The 22239-nt window shown below is 43.9% G+C and overlaps 1 non-coding gene and 1 pseudogene across 1 annotated transcript; one reads left to right on the top strand and one right to left on the bottom strand.

The window, feature by feature from the left end:
• The window catches only part of LOC139249599 (zinc finger protein 70-like), a 112023-nt pseudogene that overhangs the window by 5222 nt on the left and 84562 nt on the right, over positions 1-22239 (top strand).
• On the bottom strand, positions 14984-15066 carry trnas-cga (transfer RNA serine (anticodon CGA)). Its single transcript has one exon. It is a non-coding gene; the product is annotated as a tRNA-Ser (tRNA).

Below are 22239 nucleotides of genomic sequence, written 5' to 3' on the forward strand. Positions count from 1 at the left end.
CTCTCCGCTTGGAATTCGGTAGCCAATGGACTAATTGAAAAGCCAGCTTCTCACATCTTGTCAGCTCTAGAGAAACAGGACGCACTCATATTCAGGGCAGAGGTGGAGATTGACGCTGAATGTATGCTTATCCCCTGTGAGGTGAGCTTATGCGTACAGACAGGAAGACATTCAGGTCAAGTATTGGCCGGAACCAAACACGGGTTTAGTTTATCCAACCAGTCACAGAGCCGAGTACGTCTGAGATACTTTAACTTGACTCAGTTGGTGAGTATCACTTTGCTTTGGGTTTTGGACGCTGTGGGAACATCCGCGCAAAATCACACGTTTTAACATGAAATATGTCTGTTTTCTCACATGTCGAGTTAAAAATGGCGGGGCTCGTCCGGGATTTGGCCTGAGAACTGTCGCATTTCAAATGTGATCATCTCTAAGCGAGAATCAAGCGCCTCGACCAACGAGCCGCCAAAGTGAAGAGCGTAGCACTCAGATTCTGATGGTTGTGAGAAAAGATATTAGGCCCCTCGTGCTTGTGCTGCCCCTCAGAGACCTATCTAATTAGTCCACCTCCCCATAGTCCTGCAAATGTTATCCTTTTGACGAATTTATTATTAATTTGAGACATGACATGAGCAAATACAGCATCCATTTCAGTAAAAGGGGAATTTGGTGATGAGGATAAATATGAATGACAATCGGAGCAGGGGTGGGTCAAAGTTGTAATACAACACCGTCGAGGATGGGATTCGAAAAAATCCGTGTCAGAGTACAGTGCAGTAGCAGTATACCGCTTTAACCTCTCGGCCATTTCATCTCTCACTCAGCGCAGCCTCAGCCGTTCAATCTCCTGCTTTTTGTATCCAAACATAAATGATGTGCAAGAAAGTCCACTTCACAGCTTGCTCTACCCGTGCATGCAGATCGACAATGAAGAAAACGTGCCATTGGATTGTTGAAGCAAGCAGCCTTCCTTCACTTCAGCTGAGTGACTGGAAGTGATGGTTGGTGTTTTGGCAGAATCACAACAAAGAATATAAAATTTTTGGCAGCCAGCTAATTGACCGAGGCAGGATTCGAAGCCGAAATCTTCTGATAACTTCGTGATTATAATGAAAGTCAGACGCCTTAAGCATTAGGCCAAGCGGCCTCTGCCATCAGCGTGCATTGTGTTGTTGGGTATATTGGGAGCAAATTCGGGGCAACTGCATTATCAAGCAGTGGACTCCGGAAAAGATTAGCATATTTCGAGTAAATGAACAGATGCCCTGCGATCTGGGTGTGCACCGGCGCAGGCAACCCCAATGTAAGTGGGAACGCAACAGTTTAACAATTCGGTCATTGTAGCTGAAATCATACTCCTTCTCAAACTATACAGGGAGACCCTGGTTTATGAGACAATCCGTTTTAAAGGGAAAGATTATGAACGGGAACTGAAAACCAGCCCGTTTAAACAGACAAAGAATGATCCGGGACTGCAAGGACATCCCTTTTACCCAGATGCAGAATGAGCCTGGACTGATAGCAGTTCCCTTTTAAAAGAATAAAGTGAGATTTCTATCATCCCTGAAAGCAATTGTGCAGTGCGGCTCAGGACTACGCGGGGCAGAGACTGTTATTGAAGCCACAGGTGATAAACAGGCAGGAAGGAGGGAGGGACGTAAAACCAGCCCAGACTGAAAGCCAATTTTTAAATATAAATATATTTAATATTTTAAGAAAATAAATACATTTAATTTTTTTTTTGAATTGAATTTGATTTGTTTTAAATAAATAAATTATTGATTCATAATCCATATATTTTTGATTGAACGAAGGCTGTGTGACTGGAAGAATTCCATTGGAAATGAGGAGGTGCAGTCAATAAATACCCAAACACAGGAAGCTCATGGTGGAAGACAAGACACGAGGGAATCTGTGGGCTACAGAGGCGATTTTTAAAGTCGCGTGTGTCTTTCTGCTGGATCTGACAGCAGCTGCTTGTGCTGTGAAAGACGTCATATGTAATGGAGCCCCGTGCAGTCAGAACAGAAAAAGTAAATTTATTTTGTAAGTTAAAAAGTTGGGATTGGATATAAATATACATATATATATATATGTATATATATAAAGTCACTCAGTCAGTAATGTCTTGTCTTGTCTTGTCTCGTCTTGCCTTGATTTTATTTTATTTGATTTGAATTTGAAAATAAGGGTGGAGGATATCATCACATCACACAGCCCACACGCAAGCCCTCGATAAAATCGCTATATTTCTAACTTGTGTATTTTCCCTTCATTCAGATGTGGAATAGAAAATCCCACAGCAGATTCTTCTACCGTCCGAGAGTCCAGGAAAGAGTGTTCAATGAAATCAGAACGGTTTCAAGATGCATGTAATGCATTTTTCTCACATAACAGTAAGATCGCACAGCACGTTTGCACACACACTGGCTTACACAAACACACAAACAAACTAAAATTCCTGCACCCTCTCAAGGCAGGTTTTGAAATTTGAAATTTGAACTCCGGGACAGACAGCACATCGCATTTAAACAGACACAGAATGATGCAGAGCTGATAGCACACCATTTTAAATAGACAGAGAATGATCCCAGACAGACAGCACATCCCATTAAAAGAGACACGGAAACAGGATGAATAAAAACAGATAAATATATAAAACACAGCAGGTCGTGCAGATTCTGTGGATGAAGAGCCCGGTTTCACGTTCTGTCGGATAATCATTCCGATATTTTAGGAAAAAGTTCAAGATTACAGATTTCTCAACAAAAATAGCGCCTGGAAATAATACGCAGCGAGAAAGGTCAAATGGGAACGTCTGTGATACAGTGGAACGCAGCAGTGATTACATAATAAATGGCACAATGGAGAAATGCAAAGTGGGTGGTAATCGGGCAAGAACGTATCAAAGGATGGTCCAGAGGAGGTGTTAGTGGTAACAGCAGAACCATTACCAGACAATGGGAGTGGTGCTTATCACCCGATACGTTGAACCTAATGTTGAGGCCAGAAGACTATAATATGCCTACAATGTAAGGTGCCACGGCCTTTAAATCAGACCAGGAAGCTTGGCCAGCCCGGATTGATTTCCTGTCCGCTCTGAATTCGGCAAACAAGGGACTAATTCAAAATCTAGCTTCTCTCATCTTTTCAGCTCTAGAGAAACAAGACGCTCTCATATTCAGGGCAGAGGTGGAGATTGACGCTGAATGTATGCTTATCCCAATTGAGGTGAGCTGATGCGCAGAGACAGGAAGATATACTGATCAATTATTGGCCGGAACTAAACACGGGTTTAGGTTATCCAACGAGTCACAGAGCCGAGTACCTCTGAGATACTTTAACTTTACTCAGTTGTGTGAGTTTCACTTTGCTCTGGGATTTGGATGCTGTGGGAACAATCGCCGCAAAATCACATGTTTTAATGTGAAATATGTCTGTTTTCTCACATGTCAAGCGGCTGTGAGGAGCGGAACTTTGAAAAAAAAATTGCGGGGCTCGTTCAGGATTTGGCCCGAGACCTGTCGCATTTCAAATGTGATCATTCCTAAGCGAGAATCATATCCCGAGACCAACGAGCCGCCGACAGTGCAGAGCGCAGCTCTCAGATTCTGACGGTAGTGAGAAAATATGTTCGGTCCATCTTGCTTGTGCTGTCACTCAGAGACCTATCGAATAAGTCCCGCTCTCCGTCGTCTTACAAACGTTATCCATTTGACGAATATATTATTAATTTGAGACATGACATGATCAAAGTGCAGCATCCTTGTCAGTGAAAGGGAAATTCGGCGATGAGGTTAATGTGATTGACAAAGTGACCAGGGGAGTCAAAGCTGAGCACAAACACGATGAGGATGAGATTCGAACCCCTGGGTGCAGAACAGAATTGATTAGTCGTCCATCGCCTTAGTTCTCGGCCACCTCGTCTCTTATTCAACCAAGCGTTAGCCTTTCAATCTCCTGCTTTTTGTAACCCAACAGAATTAAGGTGCAAGAAAGTCCACTTCACAACTTGCTCTGCCCGTGCATGCAGATCGTCAATGATGAACACGTGCCATTAGATTCTTAAAGCAAACAACCTTCCTTTACTTCAGGTGAGTGACTCGAAAAGACGGTTGTTTTTTCGGCAGAATTGCAACAAATATAAAATTTCACGCAGCGAGTTAATTGACCGCGGCAAGACACGAATCTGCAATGTTTTGATAAGTTCGCGGTTATAATCGAAGTCAGACGTCGTATCCATTAGACCACGCGGCCGCTGCCACCATCATACAATGTGTTGTTGTGTATATTGCGTGCAAAATCAAGGAGTGAATTTAGGAAAAGATGAGCATATTTCGAGTAAATGAACTGATGTACTGCGATCTCGGTGCGCACAGGCGCAGGCAACCCCAATGTAAATTGAAACACAACAGTTTAACAATTCGGTCATTGCAGCTGAAATCATACTCCTTCTCAAACTATACAGGATGACCTGGGTTTATGAGTAAATCCGTTTTAAAGGGAAAGATTATGAACCGGAACTGACAACCAGCCCTTTTAAACAGATACAGAATGATCGGGGACTGCAAGGACATCCCTTTTACCCAGATGCAGAATGACCCTTGACTGACCGCAGTTCCCTTTTAAAAGAATAAAGTGAGATCTCTATCATCCCTGAAGGCAATTGTGGTGTGGAGCTCAGGGCCACGCGGGACAGAGACGGTTAATTAAGTCACAGGTGATAGACAGGCAGGTAGGAGGGAGGGACGGAAAACCAGCCCAGACTGACAGCCAATTTACAAATATATATATATTAAACTACTTAAGAAAATAAATACATTTAATTTTTAATTAAAAAAAATTTAATTTGATTTGTTTTAAATAAATAAATAATTGATTCATAATCTCAATATTTTTTGATTGAACGAAGGCTGTGTGACTGGAAGAATTTCCTTTGGAAATGAGGGGGTGCCTCTTATCAACAAAGGCAGACATTGATGTGGAGATTCAGCATCGCCACCAGTGATCCAGTGCAGCCTTCGGCCGCCTGCGAAAAAGACTGTTTGAAGACCAGGCCCTCAAATCTACCACCAAACTCATGGTCTACAGGGCTGTAATAATACCCGCCCTCCTGTATGGGTCTGAGGCATGGACGATGTGCAGAAGGAACCTCAGGTCGCTGGAGATATATCACCAACGATGTCTCCGCAAGATCCTGCAAATCTCTTGGGAGGACAGGCGCATCAACATCAGTGTCCTCGACCAGGGTAACATCCCAGTATTGAAGCACTGACCACACTCGATCAGCTTCGCTGGGCAGGCCACATAGTACGCACGCCAGATGTGAGACTCACTGAGCAATGCTTTATGCGGAGCTTCTTCATGGTAAACGAGCCAAAGGAGGACAGCGTAAACGTTATAAGGACACCCTCAAAGCCTCGCTGGTAAAGTGCGACATCACCACTGACACCTGTGAGACTCTGGCCGCAGATCGCCCGAGGTGGAGAAAATCCATCAGGGAGGGCTTTGAGCTCTTTGAGGCTCGATGCAAGGAGCATGAAGAGCCCAGGCGCACGCAGCAGAAGGAGCGTGGGGCAAACCAGCCCTACCGACCCCTTCCCCTGACGAATGTCTGTCCCACCTGTGAAAGGGTCTGTAGCACTCGTATCGGACTGCTCAGCCATGAATGAATTCACTTTGGGAGTGGAAGCAATCCTCCATAGGACCCCTGGACCTGATGGCTTATATCGTGTGGATACAACCAATGCATCCATAGGATATAAGCCATCAGGTCCAGCGGACTTGTCCGCCTTTAGTCCCATTATTTTACCTCATACTACTTCATTAGTGATAATGATAGTATTAAGTTCCTCCCTCCATATAGCCCTTGGATTATCCGCTATTTGGATGTTTTTACTGACTTCTACCGTGAGAACTGAAACAAAATATTTGTTCAAAGTCTCTGCCATTTCCCTGTTCTCCATTATTAATTCCCCAGTCTCATCCTCCAGGAGACGAACATTTACTTTAGCCACACTTTTCATTTTTACATACCTGTAGAAACTCTTACTATCTGTTTTTATATTTCGTTCAAGTTAACATTCATAATCTACCCTCTTTTAATCATATTTTTAGTCGTTCTTTGCTGGATTGTAAAAATGTCCCAATCCTCTGGACTCGCACGAGTGGATGATTGGCTGAGCGTGACGGAACAGGTGGCCTAAAATTTGCTGCAAATTAATTCAGAACACTTGCACCTCAAATGACCTACAAACAGAGCGGATTACGTGCCAATGCCTACAGCTACTGATTCATTGTGAACAGGGCTCGAACTTACTCAGAAGCAATTCGATTACATTCCTAATCCAATGATTTAACCACCCAGCCAAGGCAGCTAGCAGGTCGCATTTTTTGAAATACACACTGAATGAAGCAGCACTGAGAGCGCAACCCTTTTAAACAGATAAAGACTTATCCTAGACTGAGAGTGCAACAACTTGATGTCGCTGTATTGCACAATAGAGAGCGGGAATGGATGAATCGCTTTCGGCGGGAATTAAATGATGTACTCCCTGCTTGTCTCAGCTAACCAGCTCGTTGTTCAAGGGGTATGATTGTCACTTATATAGGGAAAATAATGGAACCCTTACTAATGGAGAAAATAGAAGAACATCTCGAAACCAAAAGTATACAAATGAATAATCAGCATGGATTTCAACAGGGAAAGTCCTGTGGACCAAACTCATAATTTTTGAAGAGGTTATAGAGAGGGTAGACATTGATCATGCAATAAGTGTAATGTATCTAGATTTTGAAAAGACCCTCGCTATGAAACCCAATAATAGGCTGCTAAGCAACGTCAGGGTATAAGCAGCAGAATGCATAGCGAGCTATCTTCAACACTGAAATCAAGATTGGAGGTAAAAGGCAGATATTCATATTGGCAGAAGATGGGTAGTGGTGTTCCAAAAGGATCAATGCCGGAACCACTATTTCACAATTTATATTAACGATTTAGAATTTGGAACTAAATACAGAATTTCCAAATTTGGCAATGATACCAAATTGGCGGAAATTTATACTGAGGAGGACTGCAACAAATTAAGGACAACATTAATAAACAAGCAGAATGGGCATATAATTTTCAATTAAGTTCCACACACATACATGTGAGGTATTACATTTTGGTGGGAAGAATATTGAGGTCACTTATTACTTGGCGCCAACGACTCTAGGTGTGGTAGAGGAACAATAGGATCGCTGAGTACAATTACACAAATCACAAAAATTGTGACAGAGTTTAGCAAGGCAAGATAAAGGTAACTAAGCAGTGGACTTTATTTCAAGTGGTATAGAATTGCAAAATAGGAAGGTTATGCTAAACCTGTATTGAACCGCGGTTAGACCACACTAAGAGTACTGCATGCAGTTCTGGTCATCCGATTATAAAGATGATATAGAGGCACTTGGGAGGGTGCAGAGAAGAATTACACGGATGCTACCAGAAATGGAAGGTTATTCATAAGTGGAAATAATAAACAAGCTGGGTCTCTTTTCTCTTGAAGATTGATCTATAGGGGTGACCTAATAGATTTATATAACATTATGAAAGATTTTGATAGAGTGTTTACAGAGAGAATGTTTTCACATGTGGGGAAGAGCATAACTGGAGTCCTCCAATATAAGATAGTCATCTAGAAATCCAGAAATCAAATAGAGAATTCTGAAGCAACTTCTTTCTGGAAAGAGTAATGAGAATGTGGAACTGAAAACGTAGGAGTGGTTCAAGCGACTAGTATAGATACATTTAAGGAGAGGCTATACAAGCATATGAGGTAGAAAGGAATAGATACCTATGCTGATAGATTTAAATCAAGAAAGTCTCCAGAATATTCGAGTGGAACATAAACGCTAGCATGGTCAGAATAGCCAGAATGGCAGTATACGCTATGCTGTCCGCTGTAAGCCTACTTAATTCAGTTATCTGCAGGATTATGCATTGGATTCAATGATAAGCTCTCTGAGTATAGGTAGGAGTGTCTGGGTCACTGTAAGAGCTTTCTGTTTCTGTGTAATAGTTTCTGGGTCTCTTTAGGTGCTGTCTGGGTCTGTGTTGCAGCTGCCTGTGTCAGATTTTGAGCTGACTGTATCTGTTTAAGTGTTGTCCGGGTTTGTGTAGGAGCGTCGGGGTTTGTGTTGCAGCTCCATGTGTCAGGTTTGGAGCTGACTGGGTCTGTGCAAGAGTTGTTTCTGTTTGTGCCGGAGAGTCTGCGTCTGTGTTGGAGTGTGTCTGTCTGTGGTTGATCTCCCTCGGTCAGTGTGGTTCTGCATTGAGCTTTTTATTCAGTACCGGTGCTGTCTTGATCTTTAAATGAGGTGTCTGCATCTCCGAAGCGAGCTGTGTGGCTCGGTGAAAGAGCAGTCTGGTCCTTTCTCGCAACAGTCTGCGCCCGTGTAAGGACTGCTTATATCTGTGTCGGAGCTCTTGGATCTGTGTTGGTGATGCCTTGGCCAGGGTAGAGCTGTCTATGTCTGTGTAGGAGGGAATTATTCTGTCTCGGAGATCCCTATGTCTCTGAACGGAGCTGTATGGGTTTGTGTAGGAAAGTTTGTGCCTGTGCTGTTAATCCGTGCTTCCATGTAGCACCTGCCTGGTTCTGCACAGGAGCTGCCTGCTTTCGCGAAGGAAATGACAGTGTCTCTGTCGAAGCTCTCTGGAAATGTGTTGGTATTGTCTGCGGCTGATGAGGACATGTTTGCTCCTGTGTAGGTGATGCGGGGTCTCTGAAAGGAACTGTCTGAGTCTGTACACAAGCATTTTGATGCTGTGTATGCGATTTGCCTGTCTGCACAGGAGTGTATGGATCTGTGCAGTAATGTCTGACTCGGTGTAGGATCAGTACTCCTCTGTACGGGAGCTGCCTGGGTCTGTTTCGCCGCTGTCTGGGTCGGTGCAGGAAAAGTTTGGATCTGTAAAGGTAGATTGTGGTACTGTGTCGGAAGATTGTGAATCTGTGAAGGTCGAGTCTGGGACTGTGAAAGAGCCGTCTGAATATGTGTTGCAGCTGTCTGGCTCTGTGAAGGAATATTCTGGGGCTGTGAAAGTACAGAGAAATCTAGAAATCCACAGCGCTGAAGGTGGCCACTTCGGCCCATAGTATACATGCCAGCTGACGAAGAGCCATAAGGCCCTTTGATCAACAACCCTGAAGGCTATATATGAACCTGTGAAGTATGAAAATGGCGGAAAGATAAAGAACGCCCAACCCAATAAGTCCGCCCCACACAACTTCTACACCCCTTGCACCGAAAAAATATACACACCACTCAACCCGAGCCATGCGAACGCATGGGAGAAGCAAAAAAGCAGAAAAAAAACAGGCTAATTGTGGGAAAAAAATCTGTTAAAATTCCTCTCCATCTACGCGATCAAAATTAGTCCAAGAGATCAACTTGGTCGTGTTGGAATCCCGGCAGTACTTACCATCGTATCTGCGTCAGCCAACAAAAGTTTATCCAACCTAATCCCACTAACCAGCTCTCGGTCCGTAACTCTGCTGGTGACAGCAAGGACATTGGTTGGTTAGGCCGCTGCTGGACTACTGTGTGCAGTTCTGGTCACCACATTTAAAAAAAAAAGATGTGATTGCGCTGGAAAGGGTACTGACGAGATTTACAAAAGAAGTTGCCTGGACTGGAGAATTTTGGTGCTGAGGAAAGATTGGAAATGCTGAATCTGTTTTCTTTGGACCAGAGGAGGCTGAGGGGAGACTATATTGAGGTGCATAACTTTATGAGAGCCTTAGATAGAGTTGGTAGGAAGGTCCTGTTTCCCTTTGCAGAGTGGTCAACAACCAGGGGGAATCGATTTAAACTAATATCGGGGTGGACCAATTCCCCTATCTCGGGCGCCTCCTATCAACAAGAGCAGGCATTGATGATGAGATCCAACACCGCCTCCAGTGTGCCAGTGCAGCCTTCGGCCTCCTGAGGAAAAGAGTGTTTGAAGATGGGTCCCTCAAAGCTTTCACCAAGCTCGTGGTCTACAAGGCTGTAGTAATACCCGCCTCCTGTGTGGCTCAGGGATGTGGACTATGTACAGAAAACACCTCATGTCGCTGGAGAAATGCCACCAGCGATGTCTCCTCAAGATCCTGCATATCCCCTGGCAGGACAGATGCGCAAACATTCGCGTCCTCGTCCAGGACATCATCCCCAGCATTGCAGCACTTTCCACACTTGGTCAGCTCCGCTGGGCAGGCCATATGCCACACACGAGACTGCCAGAGCAAGCGCTCTTCTCAGATCTCGTCCACGGCAAGTGAGCCAAAGGCGGACAGAGGAAACGTAACAAAGAGACCCTCAAAGCCTCCCTGATAAAGTGTGACATCCCCACTGTGACCTGGGAGTCCTTGGCCATGGATCGCCCGAAATGAAGGAAGTGCCTGCGGGAGTGTGCTGAGCTCATCGAGTATCGTCGCCGAGAGCATGCAGAAATCAGGTGCAGGCAGCGGAAGGAGCTGCGGCAAACCAGGCTCCCTGCCAATCCTTTCCCTCAACGACAGTCTGTCTGACCTGTGACAGAGACTGTGGTTCCCGTATTGAACTGTACAGCCATCTAAGAACAAATGCGAAGAGTGGAAGCAAGTCCACCTCGATTCCGAAGGACTGCCTATGATGATGATTTAGGGGGAGGGTTAGACGAGCTGTGAGGATAAATGTCTTTACCCAGGGCGTCATGGTAGTCGGAAACTCAAAGCCTCAATGCGGCAGAAATCCTCACACATTTTAAAAATACTTGGATGCCACTTAAATTGCTTTAACCCATAGGACGCACTTAGAGCTGGGAAGTGGAAATTAGGTTGGAAAGCTCTTGATCAACCTCCTCGGGAACTATTGGCTGAAATGGCCTCCTTCCAGGCTGTACATTTTTGCTTTTCCTACACAATAAAGTGATCACATTTTAAAAGTAATTAATTTGCTCTGAACTGCTTTGGGAAGTGCTGTGGTGAAAGTCGCTATAGGAATGCTATAATTTTAATGTAAAAGTGCCATAAGAAAGTACATGGCATGAAGACCAGTTGTCTCACTCGGTTAGTGCTTGGCGTTACTAACGCCAAATTGGCGAGTTCGAACCCATTACGTGCCATTTATTTTATTTTTGGTGGTGCGGTTGGGCTGCAAGTATTTTAGAGCAGCTTTAACATTCAGGGACGAAACTCACACCAAACCTGTAATACTTTGAAGCAATGCTGCAAAACATTAGTTCTGCCGAGGGCTGGTGGCCCTGCCGAGTGTTTCCAGCATTAAATGAACAATTCCACATCCTCCGGGGATTTGTGACTTCTCGGATTTCAATCAGTGAAAGGCTCACTGCCGCTGATTGGTTTGTAGTGCAAAGTATGGAACTGATCTAAATAGAATTCCACTGCGTAATCCCTCATTATAAGAACATAAGAATTAGGAACAAGAGTAGGCCATCTCGCCCCTCGAGCCTGATCCGCCACACAACAAGATCATGGCTGATCTGGCAGTGGACTCAGCTCCACTGACCCGCCCGCTCCCCGTAACCCTTAATTTCCTTATTGGTTAAACATGTAACTATCTGTGATTTGAATACATTCAATGAGCTAGCCTCAACTGCTTGCTTGGGCAGAGAATTCCACAGATTCACAACTCTCTGGGAGCGGAAATTCCTTCTCAACTCGGTTTAAAATTGGCTCCCCCTTATTTTGAGGCTGTGCCCCCTAGTTCTAGTCTCCCCACCCAATGGAAACAACCCCCCTGCCTCTATCTTGTCTATCCCTTTCATTATTTTAAACGTTGCTTTCAGATCACCCCTCATCCTTCTGAACTCCAACGAGTAAAGACCCAGTCTACGCAATCTATCATAATACGGTAACCCCCTCATCTCCGGAATCAGCCTAGTGAATCTACTCTGTACCCCCTTCAAAGCTAATATATACTTCCTAAAGAAAGGTGATCAAAACTGCACGCAGTACTCCAGGTGCGTCCTCAACAATACCCTGTACAGTTGCAGAAGGACCTCCCTGTTTTATACTCCATCCCTCTCGCAATGAATGCCAACATTCCATTCGCCTTCCTGATTACTTGCTGCACCTGCAAACTAACAAGGACCCCCAGGTCCCTCTGCATGTTGTAATTTCTCCCTATTCAAATAATATTCCCTTTTACTGTTTTTTTTCCCCAAGGTGGATGACCACACACTTTCCGACATTGTATTCCATCTGCCAAACCTTAGCCCATTCGCTTAACCTATCTAAATCTCTGTGCAGCCTCTCTGTGTCCTCTACACAATCCGCTTTCCCACTAATCTTTGTGTCATCTGCAAATTTTGTTCCACGACACTCTGTCCCCTCTTCCAGGTCATCTATGTATATTTTAAACAGTTGTGGTACCAGCACCGATCCCTGTGGCACACCACTAACCACCGATTTCCAACCCGAAAAGGACCCACTTATCCCGACTCTCTGCTTTCTGTTAGCCAGCCAAATTTCTAACCATGCTAATCCATTTCCTATGACTCCACGTACCTTTATCTTCTGCAGTAACCTTTTGTGTGGCACCTTATCGAAAGCCTTTTGGAAATCTAAATACACCACATCCATCGGTATACCTCTATCCACCATGCTCGTTATATCCTCAAAGAATTCCAGTAAATTATTTAAACATGCTTTCCCCTTCCTGAATCCATGTTGCGTCTGCTTGATTGTACTATTCCTATCTAGATGTCCCACTATTTCTTCCTTAATGATAGTCTCAAGCATTTTCCCCACAACAGATGTTAAACTAACAGGCCTATAGTTACCTGCCTTTTGTCTGCCCCCTTTTTTAAACAGAGGCGTTAGATTTGCAGCTTTTTAATTCGCTGGTACCTCCCCAGAGTCCAGAGACTTTTGGTAGATTACAACGAATGAATTTGCTCGAACGTCTGCCATCTCTTTTAAAACCCTGTGATGCATTTCATCAGGACCAGAGGACTTCTCTATCTTGAGTGCTCTGAGCCTGTCCAGCACTACCCCCCGAGTGATAGTGATTATCCTAAGCTCCTTCCTTCCCATATTCCCGTGACCAGCAATTTTTGGCATGGTTTCTGTGTGTTCCACTGTGAAGACCGAAGCAAAATAATTGTTTGAGGTCTCAGCCATTTCCACATTTCCCATTATTAAATCCCCCTTCTCATCTTCTGAGGGACCAACATTTACTTTAGTCACTATTTTCCGTTTTATATATCAGTAAAAGATTTTACTAACTATTTTTATGTTTTGTGCAAGTTTACCTCCGTAATAAATCTTTCCTTTCTTTATTGCTTTATTCGTCATTCCCAATCTGCTACTTTCCCACTAACGTTGGCCACCTTATACGCATTGGTTTTTATTTTGATACTCTCCTTTATTTCCTTGGTTATCCATGGCTGGTTATCCCTTCTCTTACCGCCCTTCTTTTTCACTGGAATATATTTTTGTTGAGCACTATGAAAGAGCTCCATAAAAGTCCTCCACTGTTCTTCAATTGTGTCACCGTTTAGTCTGTGTTTCCAGTCTATTTTAGCCAACTCTGCCATCATCCTACTATAGTCACCTTCGGTTAATCATAGTACGCTCGTTTGAGACACTACTTCCTCACCCTCAATCTGGATTACAAATTCAACGATACTGTGATCACTCATTCTGAGAGGATCTATTACTGAGAGATCGTTTATTATTCCTGTCTCATTACACAAGACCATATCTAAGATAGCTTGCTCCCTTGCATGTTCTGTAACATACTGTTCTAAGAAACAATCCCGTATGCATTCTATGAATTCCTCCTCAAGGCTACCCAGTGCGATTTGATTTGACCAATCGATATGTAGGTTAAAATCCCCCATGATTACTGCCGTTCCTTTTTCCCATGCCTCCATTATTCCCTTGGTTATTGCCCGCCCCACCATTAAGCTTTTATTTGCGGGCCTATAAACTACGCCCACCAGTGACTTTCTCCCCTTACTATCTCTAATCTCCACCCACAATGATTCAACATTTTGTTCATTAGAGCCAATATCGTCTCTCACAACTGCCCTGATATCATCCTTTATTAACAGAGCTACCCCACCTCCTTTCCCTTCTTGTCTATCTTTCCGAATTGTCAGATACCGCTGTATGTTTAATTCCCTGCCATGGCCAACCTGCAACGTTTCTGTAATGGCCACCAAATCATACCCATTTATGATTATTTGTGCCGTCAACTCATTTACTTTATTTCGAATGCTGCGTGCGGTTAGGTAGAGTGTTTTAATACTAGTTTTTAAATCATGATTTTTAGTTTTGACCCCTCCTGCAGCCCCTTCATATTCATACATATTGTCCCTCCCTATCACCTTGTCGTTTACACTTACCCCAGTGCTAGTCCACTCTGTTGCCTCCTGCTTTTTGCATTTTTTCTTGGGGTCCTGTGATTTGAGCTCTCACCCACTCAAACTAGCTCAGAGCCCTCTCCTGTGTTCCGAATACTCCTCGCATTGCGGCACCGAGATGTCATGCTTGCCTTTCCATTACACTTTGACGCATTAGAATGTTGCTGTCCATTAGTCTGCTGCAAACTGCAGGGGCCACGTCGCTTAATGGATAAGGCATCTACTTTGATGGAAACACTGATGTGATCAGAAAATTGCAACGTCAAACGCTGCCGTGGTCATTTTGGCAAAACTTATTCATCTTTATAAAACCAAACTACGTTCGCACTCATTAACTAAAGATGAGTTCCTCCCAAACAATGCACTGATCTTTATTAAAAGGCACTTTTTCATTCTGTGTATATTGCTCACTGATTTTTGGAGGTAGTGTCCAACAAACCAACAATTAATACCGATAAACTATTAACGTTTCCAGTTCGAACAACAGCTTCGCGTCAATCAGTGTAATAAAGGGCCGTGGAGGGAATTGTGGTCAGATTCCAATGAGATCCCCGTGAGTCGATAAAAAAAGAGCATTTGTAGAATCGCTGCGAGCAGGGTTCGAACTTGCGCAGGGAAAGCCCCATTGGATTTCGAGTCCAACGCCTTAACCACTCGGCCATCGCAGCTACACAGTAGGGGTGCTTTAATAGTCGAATCGTTGGTGCAATTTATCAGTGAGACCGCCTGCCTGCTTGCCCGATTGGATCTCCCAGACGATGTGAAAATTAAATCGTAGAATCACAGAATCTTACAGCAAAGAAGGAAAAATTTCGGTCAGAACTGAAATAATTTACATTTCACGAAAAACTGAAAAGTCTGGAGAGCTTCTTTCTCGAAAAACAAGTGAGATAAATTTTCAAATTATGAAGGTATTTGATCGAGTTGATGTGGAGAAAATGTTTGCTATTGTGCAGGAGTTCAGAACGGGAGGTCACTGATAAACTCAGTAGACAATTCAAGAGCAACTTATTTACCAAAGAGTGGTTAGAATGTGGAAGATGCTACACGAGCAGTAGTTGAGGCGAATAGCACAGATTCATTTTAAAGGGATTACCTCAGCACATGACTGAGAAAGCAATAGAACAATATGCTGATAGGATCAAGTGAAGTAGGGTAGTGTGCAGCATTAACTCTAGCAACACCAGTTAGGTGCAATTGGCTCTTTCTGTGATGCAATCTCTACATAACGTTATGTAACACACATGTTAAACAACAACAACTTATACATAATTAGCACCTTGAAATTAGCGAAACGTCCAAGGCGCTTCACAAGAGTCTTATGCGATACAAATTTGACACCGAGCCACTAAATACAAATTAGCGCAGGTGATAAAAGATTGGTCAACCAGGTATGCTTGATAATGAGGAAGAAAGCTGTAGATTGCAGGAAGATATCAAAGAACTGGTCAGGGGTTTAATGGAATTCAACCCGGAGAAGTGTTAGATAAAGCATTTGGGGAGTACTTATAGGGAAAGCGAATAAACATTAAATAAGTGTAGAGGTGCAAATGACCTTGGAGTGCATGTGCACAGAATCCTTGACGGTAGCAGAGCAGGTAGATAAGATGCTTGTGAAGGATAGACAGAAAGGAAAAGGAGGCGGGGTGACATTACTGGTTAAAGAGGAAATTAATGCAATGATAAGGAGGGACATTAGCTTGGATGGTTTGGAAGCGGTATGGGGGGAGCTGCAGTACACCAAATGGCAGAAAACGCTAGTGGGAATTGTGCACAGACCTCCAAACAATAGTAGTGATGTTGGGGACAGCATCAAACAAGAAATAAGGGATGTGTGCAATAAAGGTACAGCAGTTACCATGGGCGACTTTAATCTATATATTGATTGGGCTAACCTAACTGGAGGACGATTTCCTGGAGTATATTAGGGATGGTTTTCCAGACCAATATGTCGAGGAACCACCGAGAGAGATGGCCATCGTAGACTAGGTGATGTGTAATGAGAAGGGACTAATTCGCAATCTTGTTGTGCGATGCCCCTTGGTGAAGAGTGACTATAACATGGTAGAATTCTTTCGAAGATGGAGAGTGACACATTTAATTCATAAACTAGGGACCTGAACTTTAGGAAAGGTAATTTCATGGTATGAGGCGTGAATTGGCTAGAATAGACTCGCAAATGATACTTAAAAGGTCGACGGTGGATAGGCAATGGCAAACATTTAAAGACCACATGGATGAACTTCAACAATTGTACATCCCTGTCTGGATTCAAAATACAATAGGGAAGATGGCTCAACCGTGGCTAACAAGGGAGATTAAGGATAGTATTAATCCAAAGAAGAGTTATATAAATTGGCCAGAAAAATCAGGAAACCTGAGGACTGGGAGAAATTTAGAATTCAGCCAAGGAGGACTAAGGGTTTCGTTTAGAGGGGGAAAAAAAAGTACGAGACGAAGCGTGCCCGAAGCTTAAAAAATGACTGCCAAAGCTTCTATATATATGTGAAGAGAAAAAGATGAGTGAAGTCAAACGTAGGTCCCTTGCAGTCGGATTCAGGTGAATTCATAATGGGGAACAAAGGAAAGGCAGACGAATTGAACAAATACTTTGGTTCTGTCTTCACGACGGAAGACACAAATAACCTTCTGGATGTACTAGGGGACCGAGGGTCGAGTGCGAAGGAGGAACTGAAGGATATGCTGATTAGGTGGGAAATTGTGTTGGGGAAATTGATGGGATTGAAGGCCGATAAATCCCCGGGGCCTGATAGTCTGCATTCCAGAGTACTAAAGGAAGTGTCCCGAGAAATAGTGGATGCATTCGTGATCATTTTCCAACAGTCAATCGACTCTGGATCAGTTCCCATGGACTGGAGGGTTGGTAATGTAACAGCACTTTTTAAAAACGGAGGGAGAGAGAAAATGGGTAATTATAGATCGGTTAGCCTGACATCAGTCATGGGGAAAATGTTGGAATCAATTATTAAAGATGAAATCGCAGCGCATTTGGAAAGCAGTGACAGGGTCAGTCCAAGACTGCATGGATTTATGAAGGGAAAATAAAGCTTGACGAATCTTCCAGAATTTTCTGAATATGTAACTTGCAGAGTGGACAAGGGAGAACCAATGGATATGGTGTATTTGGACTTTCAAAAGGCTTTAGATAAGTTCCCACACAAGAGATTTGTGTGCAAAATCAAAGCACATAATATTGGGGGTAATCTACTTACGTGGATAGAAACATAGAAACAAAGAAAATAGGTGCAGGAGTAGGCCATTCGGCCATTCGAGCCTACACCGGCATTCAGTCAGATCATGGCTGACCATTCCTTTAGTACCGATATCCTGCTGTCTCTCCATACCCCTTGAGCCCCTTAACCGTAAGGGCCATATCTAACTCCCTCTTTAATATATCCAATGAACTGGCATCAACAACTCTCTGCGGCAGGGAACTCCACAGGTTAAAATCTCTCTGAGTGAAGAAGTTTCTTCTCATCTCAGTCCTCAATGGCCTTCTCCTTATCCTAAGACTGTGTCCCCTGGTTCTGGACATCCCCAATATCGAGAACATTCTTCCCACATCTAACCTGTCCAGTCCCCTCAGAATCTTATATGTTTCTATGAGATCCTCTCTCATCCTTCTAAACACCAGTGAATAAAGGCCCAATTGATCTAACCTCTCCTCATATGACAGCCCAGCCATCCCTGGAATCAGTCTGGTGAACCTTCGCTGCACTCCCTCAATAGCAAGAACGTCCTTCCTCAGACTAGGAGACCAAAACTGAACACAATATTCCAGGTGAGGCCTCATTAAGGCCCTGTACAACTGCAGTAAGACTTCCCTGCTCCTATATTCAAATCCCCTAGCTACGAAGGCCAACATGCCATTTGTCTTCTTCACCACCTGCTGTACCTGCATGCCAACTTTCAATGACTGATGAACCATGACACCCAGGTCTCGCTGCACCTCCCCTTTTTCTAGTCTGCCAACATTCAGATAATATTCTGCCTTCGTGTTTTTACCTCCAAAATGGATAACCTCACATTTATCCACATTATACTGCATCTGACATGTATTTGCCCACTCACCTAATCTGTCCACGTCACCCTGCAACCTCTTAGCGTCTTCCGCAAAGCTCACACCTCCACCGAGTTTAGTGTCATCCACAATATTACACTCTATCCTTTTATCCAAAGCGTTAATGTATATTGTAAAGTGCTGGGGACCCAGCACTGAGCCCTGCGGCACTCCACTAATTACTGCCTGCCATTCTGAAAAGGACCCGTTTATCCCGACTCTCTGCTTCCTGTCTGCCAACCAGATCTGTATCCACGTCAGTACCATGCGCTTTGATTTTGTATAACAATCTCTTGTGCGGGACCTCGTCAAAAGCCTTTTGAAAGCCCAAGAACACCACATCAATTAGTTCTCCTTGTGCACTCCACTAGTTACATCCTCAAAAAATTCCAAAAGATTCGTCAAGCACGATTTCCCTTTCATAAATCTATGCTGACTCGGTCTGATCCTGTCACTGCTTTCCAAATGGGCGCCTCAATAATTGATTCCAACATTTTCCCCATTACGGATGTCAGGCTAACCGGTCTATAATTACCCGCTTTATTTCTCCCTCCATTTTTAAAAAGTGGCGTTATATTAGCTACCCTCCAGTCCATAGGAACTGATCCAGAGTCGATAGATTGTTGGAAAATGATCACCAATGCATCGACTATTTCTCGGGCCACTTCCTTAAGTACTCTGACATGCAGACTATCAGGACCCGGGAATTTATCGGCCTTTAATTCCATCAACTTCCCTAACACAATTTCCCACCTAATAAGGATATCTTTCAGTTCCTCATTCTCACTAGACCCACTTTTCCCTAGTACATTCGGAAGGTGATCGGTATCTTCCTTTGTGAAGACAGAACCGAAGTGTCGAGAACTGGTTGGCAGACCGGAAGCAGCGAGTCAGGATAAACGGGTCCATTTCAGAATGGCCGGCAGTGACTAGTGGAGTGCCTCAGGGCTCAGTGCTGGGACCCCAGCCCTTCACAGAATACATTAATGATTCAGATGAAGGAATTGAGTGTAATATCTCCAGATTTGCAGATGAAACTAAATTAGCTGGCGGTGTGAGCCGTGAGGAGGACGCTAAGTGGCTGCAGGTTGACTTGGAAAGGTTGGGTGAGTGGGCAAATACATGGCAGATGCAGTATAATGTTGATAAATGTGCGGTTATCCACTTTGATGGCAAAATAACGCAGGCAGAATATTATATGAATGGCGGCAGATTAGGAAAAGGTGAGGTGTAATGAGACCTGGGTGTCATGGTTCATCAGTCATTGAAAGTTGGCATGCAGGTACAGCAGGCTGTGAAGAAGGCAAATGGTATGTTGGCCTTCATAGCTAGGAGATTTGAGTATAGGTGCAGGGTCATCTTACTGCAGTTGTCAAGGGCATTGGTGAGACCTCACCTGGAATATTGTGTTCAGTTTTGGTCTCCTAATCTGAGGAAGGAAGTTCTTGCTATTGAGAGAGTGCAGCGAAGGTTCACCAGACTGATTCCAGGGACGGCTACACTGACATATGAAAAGAGACTGGATCAACTGGGCCTTTATACACTGGAGTTTAGAAGAATGAGAGGGGATCTCGTAGAAATATGTAAGATTTCGACGGGACTGGACAGGTTAGATGCGGGAACAATGTTCAAAATGTTGGGAAAGTCCAGCAAAGGGGATCACAGTCTTAGGATAAGGGGTAGGCCATTTAGAACGAAGATGAGGAGAAACTTCTTCACTCAGAGAGTTGTTCACCTGTGGAATTCCCAGCCGCAAAGAGTTGTTGATGCCAGTTCATTGGATATATTCAACAGGGAGTTCTTGTGGCCCTTATGGCTAAAAGGATCAAGAGGTAGGGAGGAAACAGGAAAGCGGTACTGAGGGAATGATCAGCCATGATCTTATTGAGTGGTGGTGCAGGCTCGAAGTGTCGAATGGCGTATTGCTGAATCTATTTTCGAAGTTTCGATGTTGAGAAGCAACACGCAATACTTGCCTTCATTCGATGAGCCATAGAATATAAGATCGGGGAAGTTATGATTCAAATGTGTAAAACTCTAGTTGGGCCACCGCTAGATTATTGCATGTTTCTCTGGTCACCGCATTACACGAATGATCAGACAGCACACGTGAGCATACAGGTTAGATTTAGGCGGATGGTGAATTTAGCTCTGAGTAAATATTGCATCGGCTGGGTTTGTTTTCGTTGTAACAGAGGATGCTAAGGGGGTCCTGATTGAAGTGAATAAAATTATGAGTGGTCTAGATCGAGTGCATAGAAAGGATCTATTTCCCTTAGCAGAGTGGCCAACAACCAGGCGTCATAGATTTAAAGTAATTGGTAGGAGGTTTTTCGGAATTTGAGGTACACTGTTTTCACCCAGGGGTGGTGAGAGTCTGGAACCCACTCCTGAAAGTGATTTAGAGGCAGAAGTCCTCAGCACTTTTAAAAGTCCTTGAATGTGCACATCAATTCCAGTAACCTAAAAGGCTATGGACCAAGAGCTGGAAAGTGGCATTAATCTGGATAGGTCGGATTTTAGTAGTAATTTAGATCATGATCTGGTGTCTCTTCGGCAGCTCAGTGCATTTTGCTGCAAATCAATACATCAGAGAAGGGAAACTGCGTTCCCTGCAATTCCTCCTACACAGGTGGCTCCAATCCTATCCACTTTTCCATTGAGATCTCTTAGAACCTGAGTCTATTGCACAGGAACAAGAGTAAGCCATCGAACCTGTTACAAAATGACAGCAGAATTCCATTAGCCCCTCGAGCCAGTTGCAAAGGACAAGAGGAAGTAATTCAGATCCTTGGGCTTTTTACACAAGAATAGTAGAACGCCTTCGGCCGCTCGTACCTGCTGCATAGATGACGAGGAGGCACACTTTCCTGTTACAAAGAATTAGCTGGAGGCCATTCAGCCGCACTGCACTGTTGCACAGGGAAAGGAGGAGGCCATTAACGCCTCAAATCTGAGCCTCAGGAGAGGCAGAAGCCGATCAGTTCCTTGAGCTTGCTCTACAAGAAGAGTATAAGTCCATTTAGATCCTGGAACATAGAAACATAGAAATCGGGAGCAGTAATAGTCCCTTCGGCCCTTCTAGTCTGCACCGCCATTTAATATGATCATTGTTAATGCTCTATCTCAACAACATATTCACGCTTTCCCGCCATATCACTTGATGTCTTTTTTGTCTAGAAATCTATCTCCCTCTTAAATATATTCAGTGACTCGGCATTCGCAGCCATCTGTGGTAGGGAATTCCACAGCTGCACCACTCTCTGAATGAAAAACAAATCTCACCTTCTCCTTCCAAAATTTCCTACCCCGTATCCTGAGACTGTGACCCCTGTTATAACCTTCCCAATCAGGTGAATCATCTTCCCCGCATCCAGTCTAATCAACCCTTTCAAAATGGTATACGTTTCAATGAGATCCTCTCTCATTCTTCTAAACTGTACAGGATACAGACCGAGTCGACCCAATCTGTGCTCAAACGACAGTCCTGCCATCCCAATAATCCATCTGGTGAACCTTAGCTGCACTCGCTCTATGGCAAGTATATCCTTTCTTGGGTAACGAAACCAAAACTGCACACAATACTCCAGGTGCGGTCTCACCAAGGCCCTGTAGAACTGTAGTAACACATCTTTACTCATTTACTCACATCCTGTTGGAATGAAGGCCAACATACCATCTGCCTTCCTAAGTGCTTGCTGCACCTGCATGTATGCTTTCAATAGACTATTTTACAAGGACACCAGGTCCCTCTGCCCAT

Source organism: Pristiophorus japonicus, unplaced genomic scaffold (genome assembly GCF_044704955.1).
Source record: "Pristiophorus japonicus isolate sPriJap1 unplaced genomic scaffold, sPriJap1.hap1 HAP1_SCAFFOLD_33, whole genome shotgun sequence".
Classification (NCBI taxonomy): Eukaryota; Metazoa; Chordata; class Chondrichthyes; family Pristiophoridae; genus Pristiophorus; species Pristiophorus japonicus.